A 27,932-nucleotide genomic window follows, 5' to 3' on the forward strand; every position below is an offset into this window, starting at 1 on the left:
ATTACACTGAGATCGGCAGCACCATTAAACGCGAGCCACAGAATTCCCACAGGCACCATTTCCAGCAAGAAAAGGAAATCATTTTCACCATCTATGTCTGGCAGAAGATTCTCTCTCTTGCCTTCCTTTTTCTTTAAAGGGAGGAAAAATCTGTAGATCACAGATTACTTGATGGCGAGGGATGATAGGGGATTGATCTTCATTTATCCTGTGTCCTGTAGCAAAATACACCAGCTGAATTTTCCAAGAACAGAAAGAAACAAACCCAATCCCCAATTGCCAATATTTCTCCTCTCTGAAAAATGTGGAAGCCTTGTAAACCCTTTTAAAATAGAAATGTATTTTGCTCCTCACTTTTTTGACTACTGAAATATCACATTGATTTTAACTTAGTTTGGATGCACTGAATTTATCAAATAATTGAAATTGATATCCTGTATTTACATGCATCAGATGGATTTGCAAATCCATTTACCATTGGCAACTCCCAGGTACTTCTGAAGTGGGGAATTTGAAGTTATAATCTGTTTAATAGAAACCTTGGACAAGCATAATTAATGACAAAGTCACCATGTTTAAGAGGAGGAAGGATACAATTTCTGAGGATGCCTGAAGTGCTGTGGAGCTTTTAGCACTGTACTAAAGGCTTCCTACAGACTTGGCAACCATTGGGAGCATTTGAATACGGCGTTGCCCAGCTAAGCCTGGGCAAGCTTGGTCCTGAACCAGAGGCAAGGCCAGCACGAGGGTACAGACACACTGACAGGGAACAACGTTATACACATGCACCTCTGCTGGTTCCAGGGGCCAGTACCTCCACTGACAGATTTTGCATGGGTAGCTCCAGAGTCTCAACAGGTTTTGCAGTGACTGGGTTAAGGCATCATAAATGGATAGCTCACTTTTGAGGAAACATAGGGCTTAAGTTCCAGAGTCACTTATGTGCTTCTGAAAATTCAGAGATAACAGCTGGATATACATAATGACTGGCTTTCCATTTTTCTTGAGAGAGAAATAGAAATAGCATAGTGGCTTTCTTCCCTCTCCCTGCCCCTCCACATACACAGAACAAAGTAGGTTAGAGATGCAGTGGAAGAAATACCAATTCACGTGGTGTCCTTCTTGCCAAGAACTTGCTGGGACCTGCTTCATCCAGCAAAAAAAATAAATCTTAAGTCACATTTCCAAAGGCAGAAAAGATGAATAAGCAGAGTCCTGGATGTGAAACCAACCATTTCTGTCTGCCATTTCTACAATGCATCCCTGGCAGACTGCTTGGAGAGAAGCAGCTGTGAGAGCACCAAAGGAGACAAAGTACAACTTGGTCCCGAGTTGCTACTTGAAGAAAACAATCACTTCAAACCCCTTGTCTTTAATATCTTTTACCGCTGTAACAAAACGGCGTACGTAAGAACAATGTGAAGCATACACAAACAGCACATTTCCCCAACCAGGCACAGTCCTGAAAGTCTCAATTCTGGACTTGAAATTGCAAAATGCGCGTTGTCAGGAAACAAGATAATGTTCAGCCTAAGTACAAACAGGCAGCTCTGACCTTAAGGAATCCTGGTAGCTAGTGCAGTAACCAAAGGGGAAAAAAATACACAAACACTGCGAGAAATCAGTCCCCAGATCTTGCTTTGTGCTTGCACCAAGCTTCTTTCTTCTGCGGCCCCTTTTCTGGAAACAGGTGATATCCCCATCCTGCTTTGCTGAGGCAGACAGCTTGGTCTGGCAGCCTGAGCTGTGACCCTTGCGTGGTGTTCTGCCAGGCAAGGACATCTGGCAGCTCCTCTGATCTGAAGTCCTGTGGTTTTCTTTGTGATGTGGCAAAGCACATGGCCCCCAGTACATCTGTATAATTAATGTGAGGGGAAAATATGAGCAACAACAGAAAAAAAAAAAAAAAAAAAAAAAAAGGAAGACAAAAAAGAGCCCTCAAAGAACAGAAGCTGTTCAGGGTCATCAGAAGGTCTGATAGTAAAAGATCTCTGCGGCACAGAACCGCAGGAAGGTTTTGCCTCCATACATTGGGGTATTTAGGGGATGAGAAGAGTTCAGTGGTGCCACGTGCCACTGAACAAGTTTCTTCATCTCTTGGGACATGTGTTTCACCATTTTCTAACAGTTTTCAAGCCCTGCAGGGCAAGGTCTCTCACTGTATTTACATGTAAAATCCTGGTCTCAGACTCAATAGCAGGATCGAAACAAGAATAAGGCAGTCATCTGCCTACAGCAAGCAGGAGGAGTTACCACATCTGCAACACATTTTGAACACTATTTGTTGTGTTTTGCTGCACTGTTGTTTTCCCAGCATTTTAATGGGGACACGTGACATCTGCAAAGGACAGCTAAAGGTTCAGCTGCAGCAAGGGCCATGGCCCTTGAAGAGCAGAGCTGGCAAGCTGAGCGCAGGCGACAAGACACACCAAGAGCAAAGCTGCGGTGACACAGAGCTGAGAACACCCACGCTGGGCGAGGACTCTCAGAGGCCATGGCTCTGGTGGCACCAGGGGACAGGAACTCCCAGAGCCACTGGGTTGCCTCTAACCCCCTTCCACTCAGATCTCAATTCTTTCCAACGCCAATAGATGAAAAATGGAGAAAAAACAACAAGCCTTTTTCTCTTAATGGAGAAAGGGAAATCCTGAAATTCAAAGGAAACTTTTGTTGTGATTTATAATATAAAAGCCCGTAATCAGGGAAGTGTTAATTTCTTCCCCCGCACATGCACCGAAGGTCATAGGTAGGGGGTGAATTTCCATGTCTTATGTTATCAACACTCTCCTGCTCAGAGGTCCCTGGTGCCACGCTCCTTCATGGGGATATCATTTGTATATGCAAAAGCCCAAGTGTTATTCCATTGCGTTAATGGAGACTTAATGTGGTACCAAGTATTTTTTGGTAAACCTTTATTTTAGATTTCTCATCATTATGAATTCATTTTACATTGGAAGTAATAGTCCCACTTCTAATGAATTCATCTGGTATTAGGATTGCTCACACAAGTGTGTCCATAGGTGCTCAAGTGCAGTTTAGCATTAGTTAAGTGAGAGTTAATGGACACTAAAAGTCCCACTTATTTTCTAAGAGATCCGTTAAAAAAAAAAAAAAAAAAAGAAAGAAAGGAAGAAAAAAAAAAAAAAAAGACAAAAGCCAGCCAGCAATAACACAGAGATCTGTTCTCCACATGTAATATTTGTTTGGAGAGCAAGGGTGGCTTTTAAACATTGACTGAATGGATGTGTATCAGGTGTCAGAGTGCAAGAAGCTGATGTGAGTAAGGGAAGGAGAGGGTGAAAATTTGGACTGAAGACACAAGGGAAAGGAGGCAAGCCCAGGACAGAAGAAAACTGTTGCCTGATGCCAGACAGACAGAGGTGACATGGCCCCTCTGTTGAGCAAGCAGTTCTGATTGAGCAGTAAACACCAGCAGTTCAGCAGTGACTATTCAGAAAAAGGTCTTATATGAGTGAAATCAGTTTTTACTTTAAATACCATTATCTCTGAGCAACCAAGAAAGCAATGAACACACAGAGTCTAAGTTTAAGTTTCGTCTTTCATAAAACTGTCTTTAGTAATTTGTAATATCTCAGCATTAAATCAAAATAGTTTTAATGTTGTTAATAATAAAAACAATAATTTCAACTAGGTGAGGAAGAAGAAAGGATGCTTTTCCTTAACATTCAAATACAAACAAAAGTGAAAAACACTGAGCTTTGTGATTCATCTTAACAGGAAGTAAATCACTGAAACAAACTTAATCTTGGGGCAAAAACAGCTATTAGTAGGATTCAGGCTTAACATCCCATAGGAGTGCTAGCGTCTAATCTATTGGACAGACTCACTCCTTCACTTTATATCCCATAACTTTGCTTCAGAAGGTGAGACACAGAAAATCCAAACGTACAAATTCTGCAGCAAGGAAGCTCCAGGTGCTGCAAAATTTGTTTTACTGAGCAACACTGTCAGCTCAACCTAAGCATTGCCCCAGCGAGAAGCATATGCCAAGTAATCATGCAAATTGGTATGGGTACTTACCAGTTATCATCTTACCAAAATGACTACAGGTTGGTTTTTTTTTGTTTGTTTTTGTTTTTTTTGTTTGTTTGTTTGTTTGTTTGTTTTCCTGAAATTAAATACTAGCATTTGTCCCATGTCCCATCCTGTCCCGTCTGTGTGTCGTGTCCTCCCTACCCAAAAAAAAAAAAAAAAACAACTGCAGGGCATCATGTTGAATGCTCTAAAATTCAAGGGTTTTGTTCAACCTGTACTAACACAGAGATCCTGCATGTTCCCAGTCCTGTACCAGGGCACACAAAGCACAGCACTCGTAAGAGTCATGGGAAGTCAGCACTAGGAGGTGCTACAGCAAGGCCAGATTTTATTTTATTAAATTTGCTTTAAGAACAGAGATGCTTTGTAGTAGTATTCTATTTAGATGTGAAAGACAAGCACTGATACAGACTGACATTATTTCCAAGCAGGGAAAAAAAATATATTTATATATATATATAGAGAGAGAGAGACACATTATACATGTATCTATAGGAAATGGGGGCCAGCAAGGGGTGCAGTGGACAGCAGCAGCAAACAGCAGAGGGATACGGCTCTCAGCTGGCCACGGGGAGCAAATGGAAGGGAGATGCAAAGACAGCAGAGAGCTGTGTGAAACAGAGCAAGGCAGAGGCAATGCGGGCAACACATTTTGCTACCTACCTAATCCTTCCCTCGGTTGATGCCAGCCTCCAAAATGTCTTGCCACAGCTCTGTTCCACTCTCTGATGTAGGTAAGTGTATGGCTCAACAGAGCATGCTAAAACAACTTCATAAGCAACCTGAAAAGCAAATAACAGAAAGCATTTTACTTTTAAAAATCTACTTTCATCAGTTTAAGGTAATTAGTTCTGGGAGATGATGATAGAGCAGTGAAAGTTGCTGCAAGTGACAGCAGTGAAACTCCTGACACAGATACAGTGCAGATTGCACGACCAAATAACACTTCCTCTGTTTCTGAAATCACATTGTCAACAATGTTTCCAGGCCCCGAAATTAGCTGAAGTAATCAAGAGCTGTTGGCAGTAAACAGCAGGCGTCTTGTTGGCTTGCTTTTCTTTTTCACTGCTAGTGTGACAATCTCTGGTCATGGATTAAAGAAAACATCTCACCTGTAGCAGCCTTCCGTAGTCTCCCTCTGCCTGTGTCCATGGGGCTTCTGCAAGCTCCTCCATCCGCATCCACGGGGCGTGAATCAGATGGCAGCTCTGAGAGCTGTGCCCTTCTCACTTACGATAGACCAGAAAAGCAGACAAATCTGCAAAGATCCGTCATATTCACTCCTTGGGGGTTACCTCATGTATTTACTACGCCTACGTTACCAGGCACCAAGCTTCCAGTTGTGCCTTTACACCCAGAAGGTAGCATTCTGAGAAGTTTCCCCTTCACAGCTCAGTTCTGTGTGACCTGCATAAGCACCGGCCTATACGAAGAGGCTCTAATATCTCCTATCTACACAGTAACAAGGTGACAGACACTGCGGAGACCACTACCAGCTGACCTTTCAGTCACCACTTGCCCATCTTATGTTTCCTTAGAACCAGAATCACAATTTAACCCAGTGCTAGGCCTAGCTACGAGACTGACGTAAAGAAAAAACACTCTTCTGCTGCCTGCCAACGAGGGAGCTTACTCTGGTAGACACTGGCTGCCAGCAGGCGCACAGACCTGCCCTTCCATTGACACTTTCTCTGCCTCTTGCTGGGAGAAGTCCTGCACGAACAACCAAATCTTTGGCTCGCTTCCTCCAGGCCAGGCCTTTGGCCCAGGAACCTGCTGGTTGCTGGAGCTCTGGAGAGCTGCTTGAAACCAGCGTCTGACAGCTGCAGAAGACAGCACAGGATGGGGCCTTTTCTGTTTTACCACGAAGGACAGAGGTGCGCTGGACAAACAGGGATTATCCTCCCTCCCTGCCCCTGCCCCCAGCTGTCTCCCAATGCCCATCAGCAGATGAAGCATGGCCGTGAATCAGGACCATTTCAGAGGGAAGTTCCCCTACAACAGCATCCCAATTCAGTGGAAGACTTGCATGTTCCTGTGTGAAATAGCTGCACACTCACATGAGGACACATCTTGTTCTCTTTCCTTCTGTTTCTTGCCACTTTGGATGTTCTTGCCTGTTTTGCAGTGTCTTCAGCTGACCACCTCTGAGACAGCTATGAGGCTTTTTATTCTCTTTAAAACCCCTGAGGAAGCACCTAGGCAGGATTTTTTAATTTACTCCCGTGCACCATTTCTGAGCCATGGCACCAGGCCCACTGACAAGAACGATGCACACATCAGAATGGCTTTTGTATACATCTGAAGCACAGGACCAGGAGGGCCTGAGAAGGAACAACTGAGGAACACTGTTTTTCCCCTGTGTGAGGGATTTCAGCCCTTTTATTTCATAGCAGCAGGCAGTACGTCGCTGCCAGCATTGCATATTTCCACATACGTTGGCCCAGATTTGGTTCTGGTATAAAGAAAGCAACTGAACAGGAAAGGGAAGAGGGTATACCACTAAACTAAGGTCAAGGAATCCATCCTACCCAGCTACACCAAGCCTCACTTCAGTTCACTCTATTCCAGCTCTATTTAGTGAACGGGTCTTCGGCTGAGAAAAACATAATTCTTATTTTTTCAAAGTCAGAATGATCTGAAAGCATTGCACACAAAGTAAATCCTATGCTCTGCCTGTGGAAGGGAAAAATCGTTAGCTGTGTAGTTGATCTGAAATGCCAAGACAGAGAAAGACACTTCTCAGAGTGATAAAAATCAGGAAATAAAGCTATTTTTGAAATAAAGCTTGTTCTCCCAGCTCTAAATTTGTTTCTCTCTAAATCTGTAGACAGAAAATCTTAGAGTAAAACATTTAAACACTGATCCTCATCTAAACCCAATTTCTGAATAGCCAGTAAAAATTGTGTTTTTATTTTAAATATTCTGAGTTTCAGAAGTGAGATGAAGAAAGACATTTTTGGATAGTGAATGGAAGAAGTGGAGAAAATCAACATCAGCACATGCAAGTAAATATTCAGAGATCGTGAGAGACAATGTCTACAAATGGATGAAAAGTGGGAGAAAAAGCACAAGTTGACAGTGTTGGAATCACAGCCATCAACTTAATATTTGGCTGCAAATATCAAAGGAATTCAAACATACAAGAAGAGAACTGAGTTCACCAAATCATTCATAACAGCACAGGCAGAGCAGGGGAGAGTCTAACATCCTCACAAAGTGATGATATTTCAACAGAGGTCTTATTGCCAAAGGCCATAATTACAACTGCGCAGTTTAATCTTGCACCAGGTCTTGATTTAGCCTCCAGGTTTGGCCTTTCGTCTGTGCCCACAGGCTTTGTGTGCACAGCTGGCACACATGGAGGTGTCTCACGTCCTTCTAAAGGTAACATAAAAATACAGTGGAACCTCCAGTTCTATGTTTCTTTTTCTTTTTTGAAGGTGAAAGAAGAGTTGTCTTTAAATTTGTCCCTTCTGTCTTCATTTTCATATAGTTTATTTGTGGTTCAATTATTATGACATTCTCCCGGCGGATAGCGATGCTTGGGGAATCTGGTAATACTTACCAAAAAAATAAAATAAAAAAGCAGATCCTGTCTGCCAAGCAGAAAGTAATTAAGGATCCTGGAACACACAGAGGGCAATAAAGTTATTGAAGGAAGAGTATTCATTAAGCAAGATAAAACACAGCAGGAAATGTGTTCCTGGGCCTGTCCGCTGTGCCCTACACAACATCAGGTGTTCGAGGCCCCGCACCGCAGTGCTCCACGTAGGACGGTGCACGGCTGCAAGCCAGGGGCTGGAGAAACGGCACTAATGAGTGGAAAGCCCAAAGTGCAATATCTCACTGCTCTCCTGCACCAGCCCTTGTTTAAATTAAAGTTCAGCAGTCAGCTGAAATAAGGCTGGATAAATAATTCCCAACATTTCTTAGCCTAAATTTGCTGCTCAGAATTACTCTAGCACAATGTTGTGTTCATATGAACTCTCAGTTGGTTGAGAAATGACTCTCAGTAAGTGTTTGCTACAATATTGCCTCCGCTTCTGACAGGTGCCTGTACAAAAGAGAGCATCAAAACAGAAAGGAAACATGCAACACAAATGCTGTATGTACAGTTAAGTTTCTACCAGTTTCTACCTGGCAATCCTTCAGTTGGTGTCTTCAGGCAAGCTGCAGTAACAGGAACTCCCCACAAAGTCCAACACGTAACCTCTGACGTGACAGCTCCAGTCCCTGGGCATGCCACGTCCCACCCCAGAGGCTGCTGCATTTCACTGCTGATGGAAAAGATCTAGGTGCGTGGAAAAGACCTTCAGAATCACCCCTGTGTATCCAAAACTCTCTCTTAAGTAACTGTGGCTATCGCTGCAACATCTTACATTGTCACCACATAGGAAGCTGTTGCTGTTCCTACTTTACCAGGACAAAGAGCCTTGTCTTGCTCAAAGGCACACAGAGAGCACATGGCAGGAGTGGGAAGTGAAGCCAGGTCTCCTGGCCCTCGTCATACCCCAGTTCCTGACCTCCTTCATGACAACCTAAGATATTCAGGGATTTTTTTTCCCTTTGTTTCTTATTCTTCCTGTACTCAGAATGTATTTATGTTTTATTTTCCACCTTTTCCGTTCAGCCCTTTAGGCTAGAAGCTTAACATGAACCACAAATACACGTGGCTCCAGGCGCTAACGCTATCTGGTAATTTCTCTCCATTCTTGCCAACTGGTTGCGATGCGTTTGTATTCGCTAATGATCTAAAATGCTTACACAACAGGTAACGTGCACAATAACCAAAACCCCTAGATTAAAATAAAACTGTTGTGGTCCCACCAAGGCCAATTCAAACATGCAATAAGTGTAATACTATCAGTGTTTAATTATGTTCCACAATAGGGCACTTGAGTTCCCAATTTCTCAGATAGATACACTTTAAGAGACCTAGCAGGAGCCTGCTTTCCACAACTTTATCCAACCAATCTTAACAAAAAGATATGCATTTTTCCCTTTTCCGCAGGTGCAGGCTGGGAGAGCTCCTGCTTTTCCAGAACCACTGGTTCCACCTTGTTTCAAGCTCTACTCCCACCAGGCAGCTCGCACTGTGCAGCCCCAAACCTTGCAAGATGTTTCCTCAATTTATCAACTTTTCCCCTTTAGTTTCTGTGTGCACAAGCAGTACTGTGAACTCCTCAACTCACTCTACATTGCCAGCCTTGGGCTGTCTCACCTGAGGTGGGATGTGACACTTTTCCACCTGAAACCAAGAGTTTCCTGTTCAAAGATCCCCTCTGAGTGGCCCAACAGATGTAGTTTACCACGTGGCAGGCAGATGGAAGCATGACGAGGAAAAGGGAGAAATCCAGCGTTGGGAAGACCAGCATCTTTGTCTGAGTATATAAAGCAGGAGTTTATCATAATTTATTTATAAAAACTATTTCTAATCTAATTCTTCACATATTATCCAGAGGCAAAAGAGATGAGACAAAAAAATGGCTCTTAATCAGGAATTGCCACATGGAGGGGGGTTTGATTAATATGCAAAACATAGATTATAAATAGATTTATAAATAAATGATCAACCACGGCTGCTGCTTTATTTATCTATGGACTTGCAGAAAATTTGAAGGCTGAATTCTGATTAAATGAGAATCGCCACTAATGGTGGACTGACTGGCTCAGGGGGACTGGTAAAGGAAAGTGAGGATGCATTTGCATAGCACCTTTGATTCAGAACAACTCCCAAGTGCTCTGCAGAATTAGTATTATATTTTAGGGGTCACTTCATCCATTACTGAAACACAGCCTCTGAGGAGGAGGAGAGGTAACTTTCTGCATCTATTTTGCCTTTCTTCAAAGATCTCCAATCACTTTGCACACTAATTAAGCCTCACATTCCCTCTGTGCAATCTACTCCTCCAGAAAATTGCTAAACCAGTGTGACCTGCGGTACTGGGAATAAAACCAAGGAAAATTCATCAGCTATTCCTTGGTCTGACTTCATTTCACTTCCAGATCATCAGGCTGAGTTCAGTGGGCACCTCAGGAAGATTTTCTCACCTGAATGGCAGTACAGATCCCAAATAACTACATGCTGACAACTTAGGAGGACCATCGTGCCCAGTATCAGCCCAGCCCAAACTTCTCATCGAAGAGCACTGCAGTACCCCACTGCAGCAAAGCCTCAGCCCCAAAGTGTGCAGCTCTGACCTCAGAGCTCTCATTTCTTTTTCTCTGATCCATTCTGCCATGGAAGCATGCACATCGCTGGGAGACTGAAGTTCAGCATGACACTGGAAGCCAATCTCCATCCAGCAGCCGTCAACAAGGGCACAGGGGAAGCACGTATCTGCCAAACATGCCTGCAACTCGACTCAGCCTCTCCTGGTTACCCTGCCTTTTAAAAATAAGAAAGTCAAAGCATTTTTTTCATACAGCAAAGCTGTCCTGCCAAGTCAGTTTTCACAGCTGAACACTTCCTAAGGTGCCAGTTCTGCAATTCAGGGCCTGGATGTGATCCCCCGAGCATGATGGATAGCTTTAAAATGAAGGCACAGCGAGAAGTGCCAGCTGTCCAGGTACACACTGGATCAGCACGGCTGATCTGTCCCTCCTCCTCCCGCCTCCCTCTGAGGCAGAGCAGGAGCACATCCTGCGCAAGGGGGGCTTTGATGGCAGGAGTGATGTGTGAGCCCAGAAGACGTTGGTGGGGGCTCAGCCACGCATGGGCCACACCTCACCCAAATGTGTGCCTGCTTTTAGCGTGTCCAACGTGATGTGCCGTTATGTGGCAAGTTTGGGTGTCTTCTTTTCCATCTCTTTTTTGGCCACCTCACTTCTGTCTTCTTCATCCCAACAACCAGTACTAAAAGTAGAGGGAGAACAAACGCTGAATGAACTCCTCTTCCCCAAATAAAGCAGGCCAACCTACAAGCTTACCCCCTCCCAGTTCCCTTTCCAGGTTTCCAGATGTCCCTACAAAGGGATTCCATTCCAAACCACCCTGTTAATCCACAGTTTCTGTGTTGAGCTCAGACAAAAAGACCTTCTTTAACCTCTCTGTCCACTACAGCAGGTGACCACGCTCACATTTCACAGGGCCAGCAAGCGGCAGGAGCCAGCTTCAGCAAGGGCTCCTCTGCAGCACTTGGTATTTGAGGACGAGAGACCCGGGCTGAATCTCAGTCATGCTGCACACCAGCACGGCTGCTTGCACACCGTGCAGATGCAAAATAAGGGTTCTTCAAAGGAGAAGATGCATCTCTACACAGGTTTTTACATCTCACAGTGTTTTTCAAGACAGCCCAGGACATGATCCAAGCACTCTGGGGAAGCTGATTCCTTAAGTGACATGGTTCCAGCTCCATGCAAAAGAAACCGCATGCCAATATGGCCCTCCTTCCTCTCTCCACCCAGCAAGTTAACAACGTTGACAGTCTATTGACAAAACACAGAGAATTTTACCACAGCAATAATAGTGTGTCCAGAGAGAACATTACCGCTCACTGCCCAATTAGAAGAACGTTGAATGCACGGAAATGCCTTTTAAATAAACACTTGATAACCCTCAATAAAACTGTAAGAGTTACTGCAGATTTACTACCCAGGAAGGGAAGGCTCTTCACGGCGCCGCCAGGAGCTTATTGCTTCTTATTTAATGCTGATAAATGCAAGAGCTTCACAGTCCCACAGCAACCTGGGGTAGAGCAGCTTAGTAGGAAAATAAAATTGGTGCCTTACGACCTGCTCGCAGCGAGATGGATGAGAACCACCAGTTTGCCACGATGCCTTCAAGTTGCTTGTTGTTGCTCCACGCTGTGCAGCATTCACCTGGGGACAAGCACACCACCGATGTGCTGTGGGGTCCTCTCAGGCCCCGCAGGAGCAGAGGGAGCTTGGGTGGGATCGCTGCCCTTTGGCTTCTGCCTATCCTCAGTTCTTCTACAAAGAGCGCAGCCGTGATACACATCGGTAGCCATGACAAGACCTCTCTTCTTGCTGTCTCACCTGGAGGAAAAAGGTCACTGTAAAGAGAGGCAGGAAGGCTGATACTGTGGGGATGCTCAGACAGTATTTGGCTTTTCTGAAAAAGTGTGATTGGTGAGGAGGAAGGAATGGGTTGGCTCTCTTTATGCTAATCCAGGTTTCCCAGCCACCTCCGGCGACAGCCCTTCCTGGACTTGCACAATGGGGATATTCACAGCCCCAGGGAGGATACCGCTGCGCATTTGTTCTGTAAATGAGCATTGACATAAAGGTCTTGCCCTTGCTGATGAGCACTGATGTGTTGTTTTCTGTATTCACAGTTCCCAGTGATAGGGAAGTATATACAGGGCGATTTCTTTCCCCCCTCCTTAAGAAGTCTAGTGGGGAACAGCCCAGCACTCAAAAAATAAACACCCCCAAAAAATCATTACTACTTATCATCTTCATTGACTTGAGCAGGTTTCCTCCTCTGTGACCCTTTCATGTGTGCCTTACCTGCCTGGGAGTGCCCAGGGTGCCACGAGGCGCCGGCCCTGCCAGCAGCACCGCGAGGTGGAAGCTGCCATCTGCAAGGTGGTCTCTGAGGCTGCACTGCAAGGACAGGGTGCAACGAGACTCCGAGGTCCCGTTCAGTGCCCTAACCTTGCTCTTCAGTGTACATTTCTTTTCACTGGGTATTTAAGCACATGCATTGAAAAGATTATTGTTCTCCACAAAATCTCTCATTAAAGCAGATCTAAATGTAAGCCTACATACCCACCCTGCACAGTTGAGAGGTCAGAAGCCCTAAATAATTTGGTTTGGCCCACTTGTTGCGTGGCAGCAGATTTACTCCAGTGCTGCACTTCCAGCTCTGAACGGTTCCTTTCCCAGCAAGGATCAGGGAATGGGCCCAGCGACTGGCAGTCTCTAAGGCCCAGCCACTTGTGTACAACAGAGCTGAACTGGCCCCTTCAGCTAATGGCAGTGCTTCCCATTGCATGGCTACTAACGGCTGAGGTTTGTTTTATTTTAGCATTGGCTGCTGTATCTGATATTGAGCAAGCTGGTAAACTGCATTTTGGAGACCTTTCCTATGCAGGCTGTTAATGCTCCAGCAATGGAGGACAATCCAATAAAACTTTCCTCTAGGCTCCCACCATTATTTCTTACCCCAAAATAATATTAAATGTGATCTACTATTGTAGTAATTAAAGGGATAAGGACCTCTCATACAAGTAAGTTCAGTTATCTATGTACTGCTACTCCAATTGCTTGCAGAATGCAAAGCCATCATAGACATCACTGAAAGATGAAAGAGTTTAAGCCATTTAAAATGACTCTACATTATTCCTGTGGGACAAAAGGCACAGCATTTTTCAAGTGCGGGTGCATCAACACCTTCAAACCTTTCCTCTTTTAAGCCTCGGTCACGTTGCACAGCAGAGATGGAGCCTTACTGGTTTTCTCCTTGGGGAAACTGAGGCAAAGATGACTAAGTAAAAAGGAAAGAAAGGAGGATTCATTGGGCTCATAGATGCTAGAACAGGACCAGAGTGCCCAGCTGAAGATAGATACAGATTTAGGAAGGTAATGCCCTGGCAGCTTTCAATTGCTGGGATGCAGAGAAGAAAAAATTGCTCTAAATCAAAACCATGCTTAAAGAGCAAAAAACAACACTCAGTAATGAGGATATTGGTGCTGTATTGTCCAAATTGCCTGGTGATTTTTTCTCCCCCTAAAACAATGGGGTGAAACTTGCTTATCTCCTGCATAAACGGGAGAGGGATGGTGACCAGCACAGGAGCCTCCATCCCTTTAGCAATCTACATTTTGGAAAACACCTTCAAAATACGGGTCCAAGTTTGTGTAAAAAGTGAAAATATTTACTTGTAACCACTTTCACATTCCTAGAAGGCTCCTGCAGTTTTTCACACTAATTCAGAGGAGAGGAGAGGGAGAGGAGAGGGAGAGGAGAGGGAGAGGAGAGGGAGAGGAGATAAGAGAAAAGAAGTCTATGAATTAGATACCTTGCTGGTGTGTAATCAGGCTGTGGATGAGATTACAGCAACACTGTATCCTTTTACTCTGTCTCCTGAATCAGTAAATAAAATTAAAAAAGAGTAAAAGACCAGTCTCTCTCTGATACCAGATGAATTGTCTGGTTTTGATGTGAAAACAGGAAATATTAAGACACTAAACTGTCAGGAAAGCAAAGGCTTTCAGAGGAAGACCTTCTGATAATGACATTTAAACTAGAATTAGTTAAAGAGCAGGAATAAATAATATAAAATATACAAAACCTTTGTTTTCACATACACACAAAAAACGAACATCCAAACTGAATTTTCAATGCTCACAATTAATAATATAAAATTTCTCACATCAATTTTAAATAATTGTTGTGAACGCTGCATATGGTTCATACCTCTTCTGTCTCTTCAACAAATGCAGTGAGGTGACTGCTGTCCTGCCTCCTGCCCTCTTTCCCCTCATCCAGAATGGCATCTAAATATTTCAATTTTATTTATTTATTCATCTGCTTATTTTACTGCTCCATTTCTCTTAATGCCAAATGGGATTTCAAAATGTAGAGGAAGTTTTGGGAAGATATTTGTGAAAGAACAAAGTGGAAAATGGGAGAGAAAAATGAAGCAATGCCTACAGAATGTTATTTCAGTTTAGGGGAAAATATTGTGAAGATGAAGAGAGAATTCTTGTAGGTACTTGCAGCAGTGGCCTTTGATGTTTTGCAGAATTCTCTCTAGAAGAGTAGAAAAAAAGATGCAGCATAAAAAGATACAGCATAATAATGCAAACATTTTCTTACAACTTCAGTTTTCGGATTTAAAATACTTAAAAAATCTCAAAGTCAAAATTCCTTCGGATCTGCATTCTTAAATTCTTTCTGCAGCAAAGTTTGTGTCATTTTGACCAAAGCAGCAAATGCTACTGTGGACTCTTTTTCAGCCCTACACGGCAGGTCTGTCATTTTGCTGTCTGTATTTTGACCTTTCCTGAATCTATCACGCTTTCTCAGATGACACCAGATCTCTACCACATTCTATTATTTCTTTATCCGTATTGCAAAAGATGCAGTTTACACTGAGCAAGTTATTTTCCATAAATCTTATCTTTAATTATAAAGATGCACCAAAAAAAAAAAAAAAAAAAAAAAAAAAACCAGCAGAAAAGAGGCAGAGAAGTGCAAGCTCTGTGTGCAAGGCAGTATTGTTCTGCAAAGTCAAGGATACAATAGCCACTTTTTTTTTTTTTTACCCCCCCAAAAATGTTGCATTAGATGCTGCCATAATTGGAAGTACATAGGCATTTGCTTTCACTGCCAGTCAATGTACACCGCAGCTACACAGCCAGATTTTTTTCAGCGCGGATGTTGAGCATTACTCAACCCAACGACTACCCCTGGTTGCCTGAAGAACAGGGAAACCAGCTCTAGCTGGGCTCCGTCCTCCAGCACAGCTCCTGAGCCTGTGCACAGCACCGCTGCCAGAAGTGTGCAGTCTATGGCAAAGAGGCAGAAAACTGCCAGTGCGATAAAGACATCCCTGAAGGAAAACAAAAAAGAAAAGCTGGGATGGGAGAAGGTCCCTCTGCCTTGGAGAAGCAGAAGACAGACTCCCAGAAGAATCCCATCAGCTGCCACCAACCTGAAGTGCAATGGCCATTAGTTGTGCATCCTGCCAGCCTACACCGAAGGAGTGATCACACATGTACCAGCTACTTACTGCAAAACCAGGTATAATACGCAGATCTTCCTCTCACCAGCATGGCTGGCCTGTGACTCTTGACTTTGCTGTTCAATTCATTGTCCTCAGTGTTGATTCCTACAGAATTTCTGATGTGTCTGAGCAGAGCAAACCAAGCTCTAGATTTTACAGCTCAACTATTTCTCTTTTTGACGCTTCTTTATTGCTTATATTGCCACGATCACAATAGTAAGGCAGTTTTTTCAGCATTTCTATCAAACAAATTGAAGCACATTCCAAAGCATCTCAAGGGATAAACTCTAAGCCTGGGGAACGCAGCCTGCAGACCTCTGTAGGAAGTCACCAGCATTGAAAGGGATCGCAAAAGTGGCCATAGCACTTCCTTGAAAATAGATCAACGTGCATCACCTATTTCAGGAGTGTGTATCTACCCCAGTACTCACTGAACACACATCTTTATACAGTACCTTTGACAACAGAGTCCCTCTGATGCAGAACAGATGATTTCAGCTGCCCAGAGAGACAGAACAAGAGAAAAAGCAGTGACTATTCTCAGCTCACAGGTTGGACAACGAAGAGGAGATTCAGTCTCACATGCAAGGTCCTTCAAGGAGGCTGTGGCAAAGCTGGGAGCGGGCCTGCAATTCACAAATTACAATGCAAATGTTAATTGCAAAACTGTCTATTTTAGCATCATATACAGATTTTATGTGATGAGCCAAATTCTGACAGTTTGTTCCTCATCATTGGAGTTCCTGCTCTAAATTACGGGGTGCTATGACACTCAAGGTAAAGCAGCACAACGGTAATCATCGATTGTTTGGAGGTTCCATCTCACAAAGGCTATTGAAAATCCAGCCCCACTGGTTGTAGGGTTTGTAGGAAAAAATTGCATCCTTAGGAATCATTTTGAGCTGACACAGTGCACTGAGGTGGCTTTTTCCCTTCGCAGCTTGTGTACAGCAGTTCAGCTCTTTCTGTTTCCCCTACCAGCTGCTCTACGAACACTACCCCTGTCAGCGGGAAGTTACAAAAAAATGAATGAAGACTGATGATTAACGAAGAAAGAGGGTGAATATTAATCATGGAGTCAACATTTGATGGGAGCATTGATGGAATAGTGGTCCCACTGGAAGTTGTTAGGAGTTGATTTTTATGCCCCAGGGCAGTAGTTTTAAACCACGACTCATGATGGAAGAGAGGTAGCTCGTAATGTTTTAAACAGGCCATGGTGGAAAACATACCTTCTCCCTCCCCTCCCCCGGCCCAACTCCTCTCTTTGTTGTTCTACAAGGAGAATATAGCCCGGGTCCTTCGCACATCCTTTGTTCCCCCAAAACTCCCCAAATGGTAAAGATCAAACCTTTAAACAGAAGCAAAACAGGAACAGGACATCTCCATTTTCCATTATTATTATACCAGAAGAAGAAGAGCCTGTGACAACACACTTCCATAGCTGGATAATTCAAGTATGAATTTTGGCTCTTTGCAACCCAATCGAAACCTCTTTGAAGGCAATAGGAGTCACAGCTACACTGCAGAGCATAGCCTTCCTAACCTTGGCTGGAATTTCCTGTATCACACAAATTAACAAGTGTACTTGCAATCAATACTGTATATGAAGTGCACAGCTGATACTCTCTTTCTTTGGTATTATACAAAATCATTCATTACACCACAGATCATTCATTCCTCTGAAAAAAAAAACCCTGCAGATGCTGCCTTGAGGCAAGCTTCGTCCATGTACTAGACCCAACCACTAGAGTCCCGATATGAAACAGAAATATAAAACACTGTGAAGACACTACACATTTACTGCACATATCAGTTTTAATTGGACAGTCTTAGAAAGGGCTTGCAAAGTCACTCAAAAAGGCTGCAGCCCAACACTGAAGTTAATGTCTGTGGGATCCGTACCAACGTCCAGCCCTTCCACCAGTCCCACCATGCAAAACACACTATTGCATGCATTTTACAATCTCTGCTGCAATTGTTTCAGAGGGTATTTTGGGGAAGGTGGAAATATGGCAAAAAAAGGGACGGGTATATTCAGAGCTGGTGTTGACGGCTGTAATTCTGTTGAGGTCGGCAGGTTAAGGATGTGGCCCAGTGGCAGCTCCTTAATGTTTCCGTGCTGTTCCCTAACCTAAGCCCTACCAGTACTCCAGAAGGATGGAGAAATCAGAGCACATGGTCTCTTCCATGAAATTTAGTCTACAATTAAATCCATGCCATAGCTCTTATTAGGAGGACATTGCATCCCCACTTGGCCATGCTCCACCAAGTGTGTATAAACCATGTTATTTTTCTACAGAAAGTTCTTGACTTCAAAATACAAGCAGCTTACTTTCTTGCTGAAACATCAGGCAGACAAAAGTAGAAGCACTACGGGTTTTGCTTGCATTTTTCTACAGATTTAGGCCGAGGTCTCTCGCCATTCAGCAATAATTGACCTCCCCAAAATGAAGTGACTGCTCACGGGATGCAGCTTGGCTACAGTTCCAGCCATGTGTCCTGCAGTGAGAAGGGAAAAAGCAGAAGTGTCGCTTTAGTTTCAGCAACAGTGAAGACTGAAGTGAGCCATGGTGAATCTAGCCACAAAGAATCCAGGTGTCAAAAAAGAAAGTCTCACAAGTGCACTGAGGCCATAAGAAGCTGAACAGCAGAAGTCATTTAATCCTCAGCGCTGCATTTTATCCACAACATTGGACCTTCAACAGCCCATAAACCTTCAGATGCATTTCCAGAGTTGGTTACTGCTGTTCCACAGCCAGGCAATTTGCAGATAAGGCAGGCGATTCACTCGGGAGCAGCCTGCTGGCATGCTCGGGCCCTGCTCCTTTTTTCCTTTCAGTTCACAGAGCATCTCCCGTGCTCTGACAAATGCACAGCACTTCTCTGCCTGCTCTCAGAGCAGCAGCTTGGAGAAGGTAAGTGGTACATGAGGCAACAGACACAGAGGGGATGGCTCTAGCAGCCTTTATTCTAACACCCTTGCAAAACCAGGTGCTACCTTGCAAAGGGTACGACGCATCGCAGCTCCCCTAAATAAATAACTTTTTAATGCACCTGTCATTTCAGATGTCGGACCAGAGACAAGGTCAAGCTTGGAGAGAAATCAGCCTGCTCCATCCTTGACCCGTCATTCATCACTGCATTTGTCTACAGCCAAACAGCCCAGCTGGTTAACAGGGAAAAAAACCTTATCTGAGTTCTAAAAGGGTCCCATTTCTGCTATGGAGAACTTTATTAATAACACTCTCCAGAAAGCACCGGGAGTTCTGATGGACAGCTTTGCAGGGACATTTTTCAACAGAGAAGCTTTAAATCCTATATCTATGCACCCAATAAGCAGGCTGGAGGAGACAAGAGGTTAATTTTGCAGACAGCAAATGGTGACTGTGTAAGTTATTAGAAAGGGGAATATGCCTTCAATGTTATGGGGATATATGAGCCTTGCCTTCACCTTTCCTCATGTATCATGCTGCATGCCATCATAGATGTGTTAGCACGTCCACACTTTATGCAGGTCCCCTCAAATTACTGGGCAATAATTAGCATTGCCAACTGCTCGTTCTTAGTGCTGCTTTCACAGGACAAGGCACAGTTCTTATAATACAGACCTCCTGAATTCAAGTTAATTCACAAGAATTTCAGGAGACATTTCCTGGTTTCCTAGGTCCTATGGATTAAAAATAAATAAATAAAATAAAAGCTTTAAAATCTGAAGCTTCGTCCCTACAGCAAATAACTGTGTGCTTTCAGTCGGTCTCAGAACTTGCTGACATTTGTGTGATGGTTTGGGATTTGGGGGTGTATGAAAGGAAAGAGAGAATGAGAGAAGCGAAGGAAAAGAAAAAAATGCATTTTTTTTTTTAGTACTTGAAAGTACTGTACACAGGCACAGTAGCAACAACAACAAAGGAGGCACAGCAACTCCCCATTTGATGCAGAGCACTATGATACTTTGGGTTTTTCGACTTAACACCCTGTAGGCTCAGCAACTCAGCTATGGGGAGGATTGCATCTGGCCTGTTGAAGGGGTTGCATGTTATTTTTTCTCTTACAGAGCTAAATATTTATTTATTTTCCCCTCTCTCTACTGAAACCACGTTAGAGGCAGGGCACCTCTTGCCCTCTGGAACCTAGAGCAGGCAGTAAATGCTGGGAGGCGTTGGCACACCACGCTCACTGGCTGGGTATTGTGAGTGCTCTGTGCTCACTGCCCTGATGGCTGACTAAAACCCATGCCCTGCATTTAATGCTCCGATGGGACCCACGCGGATTTGGTACAGACTCAGTCTGACCTCAGTTTGGGTCCTTTCTGCTGTGAGATCTAAACCTGCAGCATTCGGAGAACTAAGAGTTGTTAGACCTCCAGACTACATTGAGCAGTTCATGGGCTCAGGCACACACTAGCAAGTTCCCACAGTGTAAAAAGTTCCCAAATCCCAGCTAAGACGTGGTAAATGTTCACGTACAAGCACTTAAACCATGGTAGTGCAAGAATTCTCCACTTAGTTCAGCTTTCCTTCATCGCAAGCTTACCAAAGCTGCAATATTAGCAGACCTCAGGGCCTTTTTGGTCCTTCAGCAATCAGCCACCAGGTTTCACAGGCACCGCTGCGCCGCTATGGTGAATGCTGTTTTATCAAGGATCTTACATCCATTTATGCACATCATTTATACTATTCCCACATTTGAAGAGACACTGTATTTTGAGAGACAGCATGACCATGTCTTATGACTCCTTAAAACACTCAACTGGTACAAGGAGGTTGTCAAAGCTGGCAATGCTCATGTGCCTTCTGCGCTGCCTGCTAAGAAAGCAAAAGTCTTGGGCTTGCCAATGCAATGTAGTTATTTAAAATTATGGCTGGGATTTTCAGAGACCTGCACTAGATCCAAAACCCCTCACGGATGGCGTTGGCTGAGGTGTGTACATGCCAGTCACCTTCGAAACCCAAGGCCTGGCACAAAGCAGTGCTTCAGGTTAAGGCAGGAGCCTCTCCTGCCCTCCAGCATTTCTTACCCCCGATCTTTTCGCATTCCTCAGCTCCGATCCCTTCATCGCTCTCCCTGTGCCGACTCAGCGGCTTCATTAGCACTCATTTGTTTGCTGTGAAATGCGTTCCTCTGCGTTGTTTTTCTGGACCTAACTTTTTTTTTGCCTCTTTTCTCCCTCTGCAGGGTGACAGCTATTTTATCACTTACAACAAGAAATGCTGAGCCTGTTGTGCAGGCAAAACATTTGCAAAGGGGCAGGGGGTACACAGAAAGCAGTAGGAAATTGATAAGGGCTGTAAAGTAGCTTTATAAAAATGCCGACAAGCCTGCTCAGGGCACAGAGCACCTGCACCTCTGCCCCCGGCAGTGCTTCCTTCAGATGCTCCTATTGTTTTCATTACTATTTGTGACTCGATCATTAATAAATTACTATTTTTTTCCTGTTGGCTCCAGCCACCAAGGGAGCCAGCAGGTGCACCACTTTTACAATTAGCCCTTCGTAATGCATGGTTGGCAAGAAAAGTTGTCCACGAGCTGCAGAGTTTACCAACTGGATTTCTGCGCCACAGTGCTTGGAGCAATTAGAGGAGAATTTGCAGGAAAGCACCTTAATGCATCAGCTCATACGGCCAGAAACTTAGATGGAGGGGCTAAATCCCAGACTTGGGGTCCTGCTTATGAAACTGGGTGGTGCAGGCTGGGGGAGAACATACACAGCCATCCATGGGGCAATGAAAGAAAGTTTTTTAGAAGTGTCGATTCCATCCTGTACAATGCTACCCTGCTTGGTAGAGGCTGCCAGTGCTACACATGTCAGATTAAATAGAAACTTGACTGAGACGGGGTTAAAAAAAGGATAAAACTGGGCTGATTTTGGTTTGAGAAGGGGCAGTTTAGCAGTAAAATCGGCAAGTTGCTTGTCTCCATCTTTCAATAACATCAGGCTCGTGCACAAGTAGGGCTCTGACTTTCCAGAGCAGCACTGTTCTCTGCAGTTTTATTGGTAAACTTACAGCTGTACTGAATTTTCTTCCTGACACGATATGATTTTCTAAAATGCCACCATAACTGTATTACCCTACAGAGGGATGCAGTTCTCAAACAGCATTCAAGGAGCACGGGCTGGGTGTTGTTTTCATGGGACTCAGGTCAGGGACTGTCAGCATCTGGAGTGTGCAGAATCATTGTGTAGGTTTTTCCCCAAAGGAAAAAAAAAATCAGAGCCGAAAGCACAAACAACTTGGTAATGCCTACAGAGGGTGAGCAAAAAGTGAAAAACCCAAGGCAGACTAACTCTCCACAGATTTCAGATTGGGCGTATAGCCGGCAAACCAGAGAAGCAGCATACCTTTTGTCTCTGAGACAGTTTTCCTTCAGCCCCAATGAACTCGTGCTTCAGTTCGTTGTGGTGAAAAAGCACATTGGTTGCTCTGTTAGAGAAAGTCAGCTGGAACATAAAGGCTCTGGAAAAAGATAAAAAAAAAAAAAAAAAAAAAAAAAAAAAAAAAAGCACATATATTAAAGATGTCATGCCACTGAAAACCACCAAAATCAGAGCTTGCACTGAGCGGACCTGGCTCAATCAATGTTGCTGTCCTGCCTGTGATAGCAGCTACTGCAGGGTGCTCTCGAGAAGAAGGAAGCCTGCAGCATAAAACCTGGGATACTTTGCCCCTTCCATTGCTGCAGACCAATTTAGAGACTGATTCAAGCTTTGATTCACAAGATTAAAAATCCTCTCAAAAATTTCTTTCTGTAGAAGGCAAAACCTAAAAATGTTTCATAAATAGCTTCCAAGCAAGCATCTAAGCTCCTTCTTGTATCATTTTAATTTGAACTGGACAAGAAAACAGCCTTCAAACAAAAGAAAAGAAAAATATTTATATGTTTTTCTCACTTTACATGATGGCAAAACCAGAAACATTTCAGAAGAATGTCATCAGAGATCTGCAAGTCACCATGAATTCATCCCAACAACTGCACGAGATGTGAAAGACCCCTCTCCAATTGCTCTGAAGCAGAGGTCCAAACCTCTAGCCAGGATCCTAATCTCTACGTGATCAGGTAATTCTCTGTGACTCAACAAGTGCTTACTTCTAAAAGGGTGAAATAACTAACAGGAGACACTGCAGAGTCGTGGCAATAGCTTTTCTAGTGAGTTTAAAGAATGGAGACAACGTAAGATCACTCTGGAAGGGGAATCCCATCTGTGCCTAACCAGAAAATCCATGTCGCTCTGTTCACATTTGGTGCTGTTTCTGCTGCCTTCCTTGGAGAAAAGCACACCAAGGTGAGCAAAACTTCATGTGAGCCAGGTCACTTCCAAGGAAGAGATTTAAGGCAGGACTAGTTAGGAAAGCGTTTTGATAGGAAATCCAATAAATACTTTACTCCAAGCCACAGAATGAGGAATTTCCAAAGAGGGGGCACGCTGCTGCTTTCTGCATAGCCGAGACGTACCCTGGTAGTGCTACGAGCACCGTGGTCATGTCCTGCCTGCTGCACTCTCCAGCTTTTCTTGTCCCCTGGGAACTCCGGAACAAATCACCAATGAAAGGCAAATTTACTGCACGCAGATTTTGATCTGGGGTCCTTAGCACTGGGGGTACCACTGACACCAAGTCTCTTCTGCACGCAGCCAGGCTCCTTCCACCAGGATGATCAACCTAAAATCATTTGACAAATCCTTTACATTGCATGATTTATTTACAGCAATATTCAGCCTTATTCAGAATAAAATGTGAGAGCTCAAAGCAAATTCTCCTGGCATAATTTTCGTAATACATAGCATGAATGGATAAATAAATACATTTTGTTTATATTTATATATATATAAAACCAAAAGCATTTGTGAAGGCAGAGAGAAAAATCACACAGTATTTAGATGCAATTATATAGATTACTTAAATAAAGGACACAACTGAAAAAAAAAACGGAAAACTTAGAAATTGAAGTATAATGGCACAGTAGCTTGAAAAAAGTCAGAGCAGAATATAATTTCAGCTTCAAAATCAGTTCTTGATTTAGCCAAAATAGGTCACCCAGCCCTGACCCTGGGAAATCTGATATCTACATGGGTTTGCTGAAGCATGCAACTCAAAAACAGTAAGCACATCCCCTCCGTTGCAGCTCAAACACACTATTTTCCCTATTTAGAAAACACTGATGTTTTCCATCCTTTCTTGTCCGCTTCCAGAATTACCAAGGCTTCCGCCGCGTGCCCGCCTCGCCCCACCAGGCAGCAGCCAGGGCTGTGCCCTCGCTGCCCCCAGCCCCAGCACCACGGCGTGGGGCTCGCCGCCGGCACCAGCTCTCATACGTCTTGTGGAGGCCCCATATTGTTAAGCCATTAGGCTTCCTCCGGCAGCACTGAGCCCCTTAGCTCCTTCCTTTCACTTGACCTGAGCTATAGGTTCTGCTAGCAGTGAACTCAATCACTGTCCTCTCCAAGCCTGCTATTAAACCTTGGCTCTAACCAGCCAAGAAATTAATCTCCAGTGCCTGACCTCTCTCAGCCCCAGTGTGCTCTACAGCAGCTATGCACAACCTTTGATCCCCATCTGCATGGCTTCATCCATAAACAAATGTACCTTGTGGAGTCCAGTGAACCCAGCCGATCCCTCACCAACATCGTCTGAAATAAAACAGAGTGCAAAGCCTTTCAGCTCGCAAGTTTCACATGCTGCTGCCAAAGCGCACCCTAGGATTAAAAACTAAAACAAATTAAACCAGACGCTCCTCTCTCCGGCCTGCATTTCGCAGGGTCCACCTATTTAAGCACACTGAAATGGGTTAACAAACATTGTGTTCTCCAGTTGCCAAGCCCCACGTTATCAGGGGAGACGATGCCACACATCCCCCTTCTCTGCGTACCTGGAGGTGCTGGGGCAGCGCTGCCGGAGAGGGCCCGGATCATTACCCGGGTGTTAATCCATCACTCGCCCCGACAGGCGCCGGTGCAGGCTGACAGCTACAGGCTGAGGACAGCCCAGGCGAGCTGTACATTCAGATTCGAGCACCAGCGTTTCACACGGGTTATGTCTGTTCCCGGTAATTTTATTTTACTGATAGTTATAAGGATTGCTGCAATATAAGCTGTTGTACAGAGCGCCGAGGAAGGAATGAGCTGTCGCTGCACTGAGCACAGTACCAGATAGGAAGAGATAACCATATAAATAAATGGGGCACTAAGGAAGTATTTTTTCCAATTTTACAGGTGAGGAATCATGGCTGAAAGCCATAAATCAGTTTTCTTGAGGACATGCATGATATTTACTGGAGAAGTAAGAACTGTAATCCATTGCCTAGTCCTGTTTCTGCTACGAGAACCAATGAAGTCTGAGAAAAAAAATACCTCTTGTGCCTTGCCATCCGGGAGATCAAAACTGCCTGTGCCCCTCTGAAAAACCCTACGGTCGCATGGTCAGCAATTCACCTACATTAAGCACTGAGCTTGCACACAAATGTGGGCTGCTTTAGCATAGCTAACCAGTCACTTTGGGGTTGAAGCATGCTAATATTTGCTGCCTCTGATTCTATTTTTTTCTCTTAACTGCAAACAATAGAAGATCTCCCTCTGTTTTTTAATGCTCTCTTTTCTTCTCCTTATAAGCTGTTCAGCAGTCACCAATTTAATATTTGCAATTTCAATAATAATCAGTTTATCTTTTTTAATTTTCACAAGTTCTCTGGAGACCTCTCTCCTCTCGCTGGGCATGAACACACAAGAAGTTGATTTGGCATTTGCCACGAGCAAGGAAACAAAAGCCCCCGCTATGGGGGAGAAGGAAAAAGTGTTGGGAACCTTGTAAAACATATCTCCTTGGAGAGCCCCACTCCCATCTGCTTCCCTCTCCAAATTTTCTGCCTCCCCAGTTGTGCTGGAGGCTGCATCAACTGCTTATATGGCTGTGCTCTGACCCAAAGGGTGCAGGGCAGAAACAATAGCCCAGTCTTAATTTTTTTTCAAGTCAAATATCAATTGTGCTTACAAGGCAAAATTAGCATTCCCCCTCCTGCTCTCTTTATACTCCAAAATACCAGTCGGAGAACTCACTGCCTTTTCCCGTCACCCCTTTGCTGCACAGCAGTGGCTCTCGCAGTGGGGCTGCAGATCTCCAGCACAGACTCAGTTCCAGAAATGGGATCCCAGCCTCGAGGGCAGTCACAAGCCCAAGAAAGACATGAGATCACCAGCAGAACTATTTGGGCAGTGCTGCTGCTTTGCCTTCTAAAGAGCAGCCCTCGGTTAATTCCTTTTAGAGGTCTCTGTCCCACTGCTCTCCCTCCTTGAAGGTCCCAGCCAGAAGCACGAGGAGGCACGATCCTTCCCACTGCAGAATTGCTGTCCACAACTATTCCCACCCAATAATCTTTGTCACAGACTTGAGACTATTTTTGGAAGTGTTAAAAATATCTAAGGGGCACCTTTCTTTTTTACTCAGACACAGCATCTTTTTATGTTTAATAGAGAGATTTGAAAAAAAAAAAATAAATATATTTCTGCTTAGCATCAACGTGACTTTCCGTTAAAAATAAAAGAGCTGAGTTAGCAAAAAGACTTGGACAGGAGGAAATTCTATTTATAGAAACTTTTACAACAGTTATCACAGGATGACAGGGATGACTACGAACCATAGGCCCCATGGAGGAGTAGTGTGGCAACAAACCAGGCACAGAAGGAGCCAACGCAGCTCTGAAGGGATGAACAGCTTCTAGGGTCGTTCATGGACGGGGACACCAATGGGTTTCCTGGAGCATGGAGAGGACTAGCCCTGAAGGAACGTACTCAGGAGCACTGCATGCTCTTCTCCAAAGACACCAAGCCCGGAATCTGAGAAAGGCAGTATAAATTCCTGCTGTCCTGGGCCACAGCACTTCTCTTTGGCATTTTAAGCATCAAACTAACAGAAGGGTACCCGTGTTGTTTTACTTGATGGTACAGCTGTGACAGGGAAGGACAGTCAAGGAGCAGGAGAGGGACCTTTGTAATGCCAGGCAAAGAAGTCTCGGGACTTCTCGGGAGCATCCACTGTACCTGTGCATCAGACTGAGCCTTCCACATTCTGTGCCAAAAAAATAATGAAAAATCAGCATTTCAGAGTTATCAACAGTGAAACTAATAGCAAATAAAAAATAATAAAAAAAGATATTTTATCTCCATTATAGAGCACCAAAAATTACAGCCTCAGAGCCATGAACAATAGGAAGGTAGGGGCAGGTCTGATTTGAAACAGTGGAGCAAATAAGATAATAATAGAAGTGAAATAATGACAGGGATGCCAGGGGAGGAGTGTGTCAGACTGACTGGCTTCTCTTCCAAGCCCTGCCACCAGCTTGCTATGTGACCTTGCACAAGTCACTATCTGTTCGTGCTGCAAGTTTCTCATCTGCAAATCTATATTTACCTTGCTTGGAAAATGCCTGGATTTATAGATCTAAAAACACTGAACATGAGCCAAGTATTGCTGCCACCTTGCTACCCCTGGCTCTACATAAACATTTTTCTAAAAGAACAACAAAATATCCCTAGATACTTGATTGTCTAGATAGACAGTGATCAGAAACTCTCCTGGAAGAGACTGGGTCAAATTCTGACTACACAGAGATCTTCTTGACTTCAGGGGAAGCAAGATTTTACCTTTTGTAGCCAAAGAGAAGCCATTTTCGTTCCTTGTTGAAGTCAAAGTGACACATTCTGAGCCTTCACAGGAACATAATAGATGTGGAGCACTAAACCGATCATTTCTTAAATGTCACCTTCATTCCCAAGTTCCATGTGTTCCCAGAGGACCTGCTGTTGTAACCCAGAATATTACAAAACCAGAAGGGTTAGGGCACGCTGTCCTGTGACACCCAGATAACACCCACATAAGTCTTTCCCTTATCAAAAAAATCCAGGACAAGGGGACAATCTAATAGGGGCTTATTTGGGAGTAAAGCTGATTTTAAAGTAAAGCTGATGTACATTTTTGTTTCAATATTGTGCAACAGATAAAGATATAAAAAAGAGCAACAAGGAAGGGATAGGAAACCAGAGACAGGCACCCAAAGTGCATTTTCACAGGAACTACTTTCTCACTTCTGGATTCCTTACAAAGCTGCTCTTTGTTTCTATCACCTGGCAGTTTCCCACTGATGATAATCAAGGTTGTGTTTAATGGTCTGAGTGTTTTACGGTCT

General features: G+C 44.1%; 2 long non-coding RNA genes across 6 annotated transcripts; both read right to left on the bottom strand.

The window, feature by feature from the left end:
• Positions 1–1,378: 1,378 nt before the first annotated feature.
• On the bottom strand, positions 1,379–11,882 carry LOC118176921. The gene is made up of 3 exons (XR_004755577.1): positions 11,791–11,882; positions 4,716–4,838; positions 1,379–1,854 (listed from the first exon to the last, which is right to left on the bottom strand). It is a non-coding gene; the product is annotated as an uncharacterized LOC118176921 (long non-coding RNA).
• Positions 11,883–11,982: 100 nt separating this feature from the next.
• Positions 11,983–27,550, bottom strand: LOC118176920. Of its 5 annotated transcripts, XR_004755573.1 has the most exons (6): positions 27,391–27,550; positions 26,385–26,583; positions 22,099–22,213; positions 13,906–13,951; positions 12,532–12,622; positions 11,988–12,057 (listed from the first exon to the last, which is right to left on the bottom strand). It is a non-coding gene; the product is annotated as an uncharacterized LOC118176920 (long non-coding RNA). The 5 variants fall into 5 exon arrangements; XR_004755575.1 differs by lacking the exon at positions 12,532–12,622 and having other exon boundaries at positions 11,983–12,057; XR_004755572.1 differs by having other exon boundaries at positions 11,989–12,622.
• Between the last annotated feature and the right edge of the window lie 382 nt (positions 27,551–27,932).

Source organism: Oxyura jamaicensis, chromosome 20, assembly GCF_011077185.1.
Source record: "Oxyura jamaicensis isolate SHBP4307 breed ruddy duck chromosome 20, BPBGC_Ojam_1.0, whole genome shotgun sequence".
Classification (NCBI taxonomy): domain Eukaryota; kingdom Metazoa; phylum Chordata; class Aves; order Anseriformes; family Anatidae; genus Oxyura; species Oxyura jamaicensis.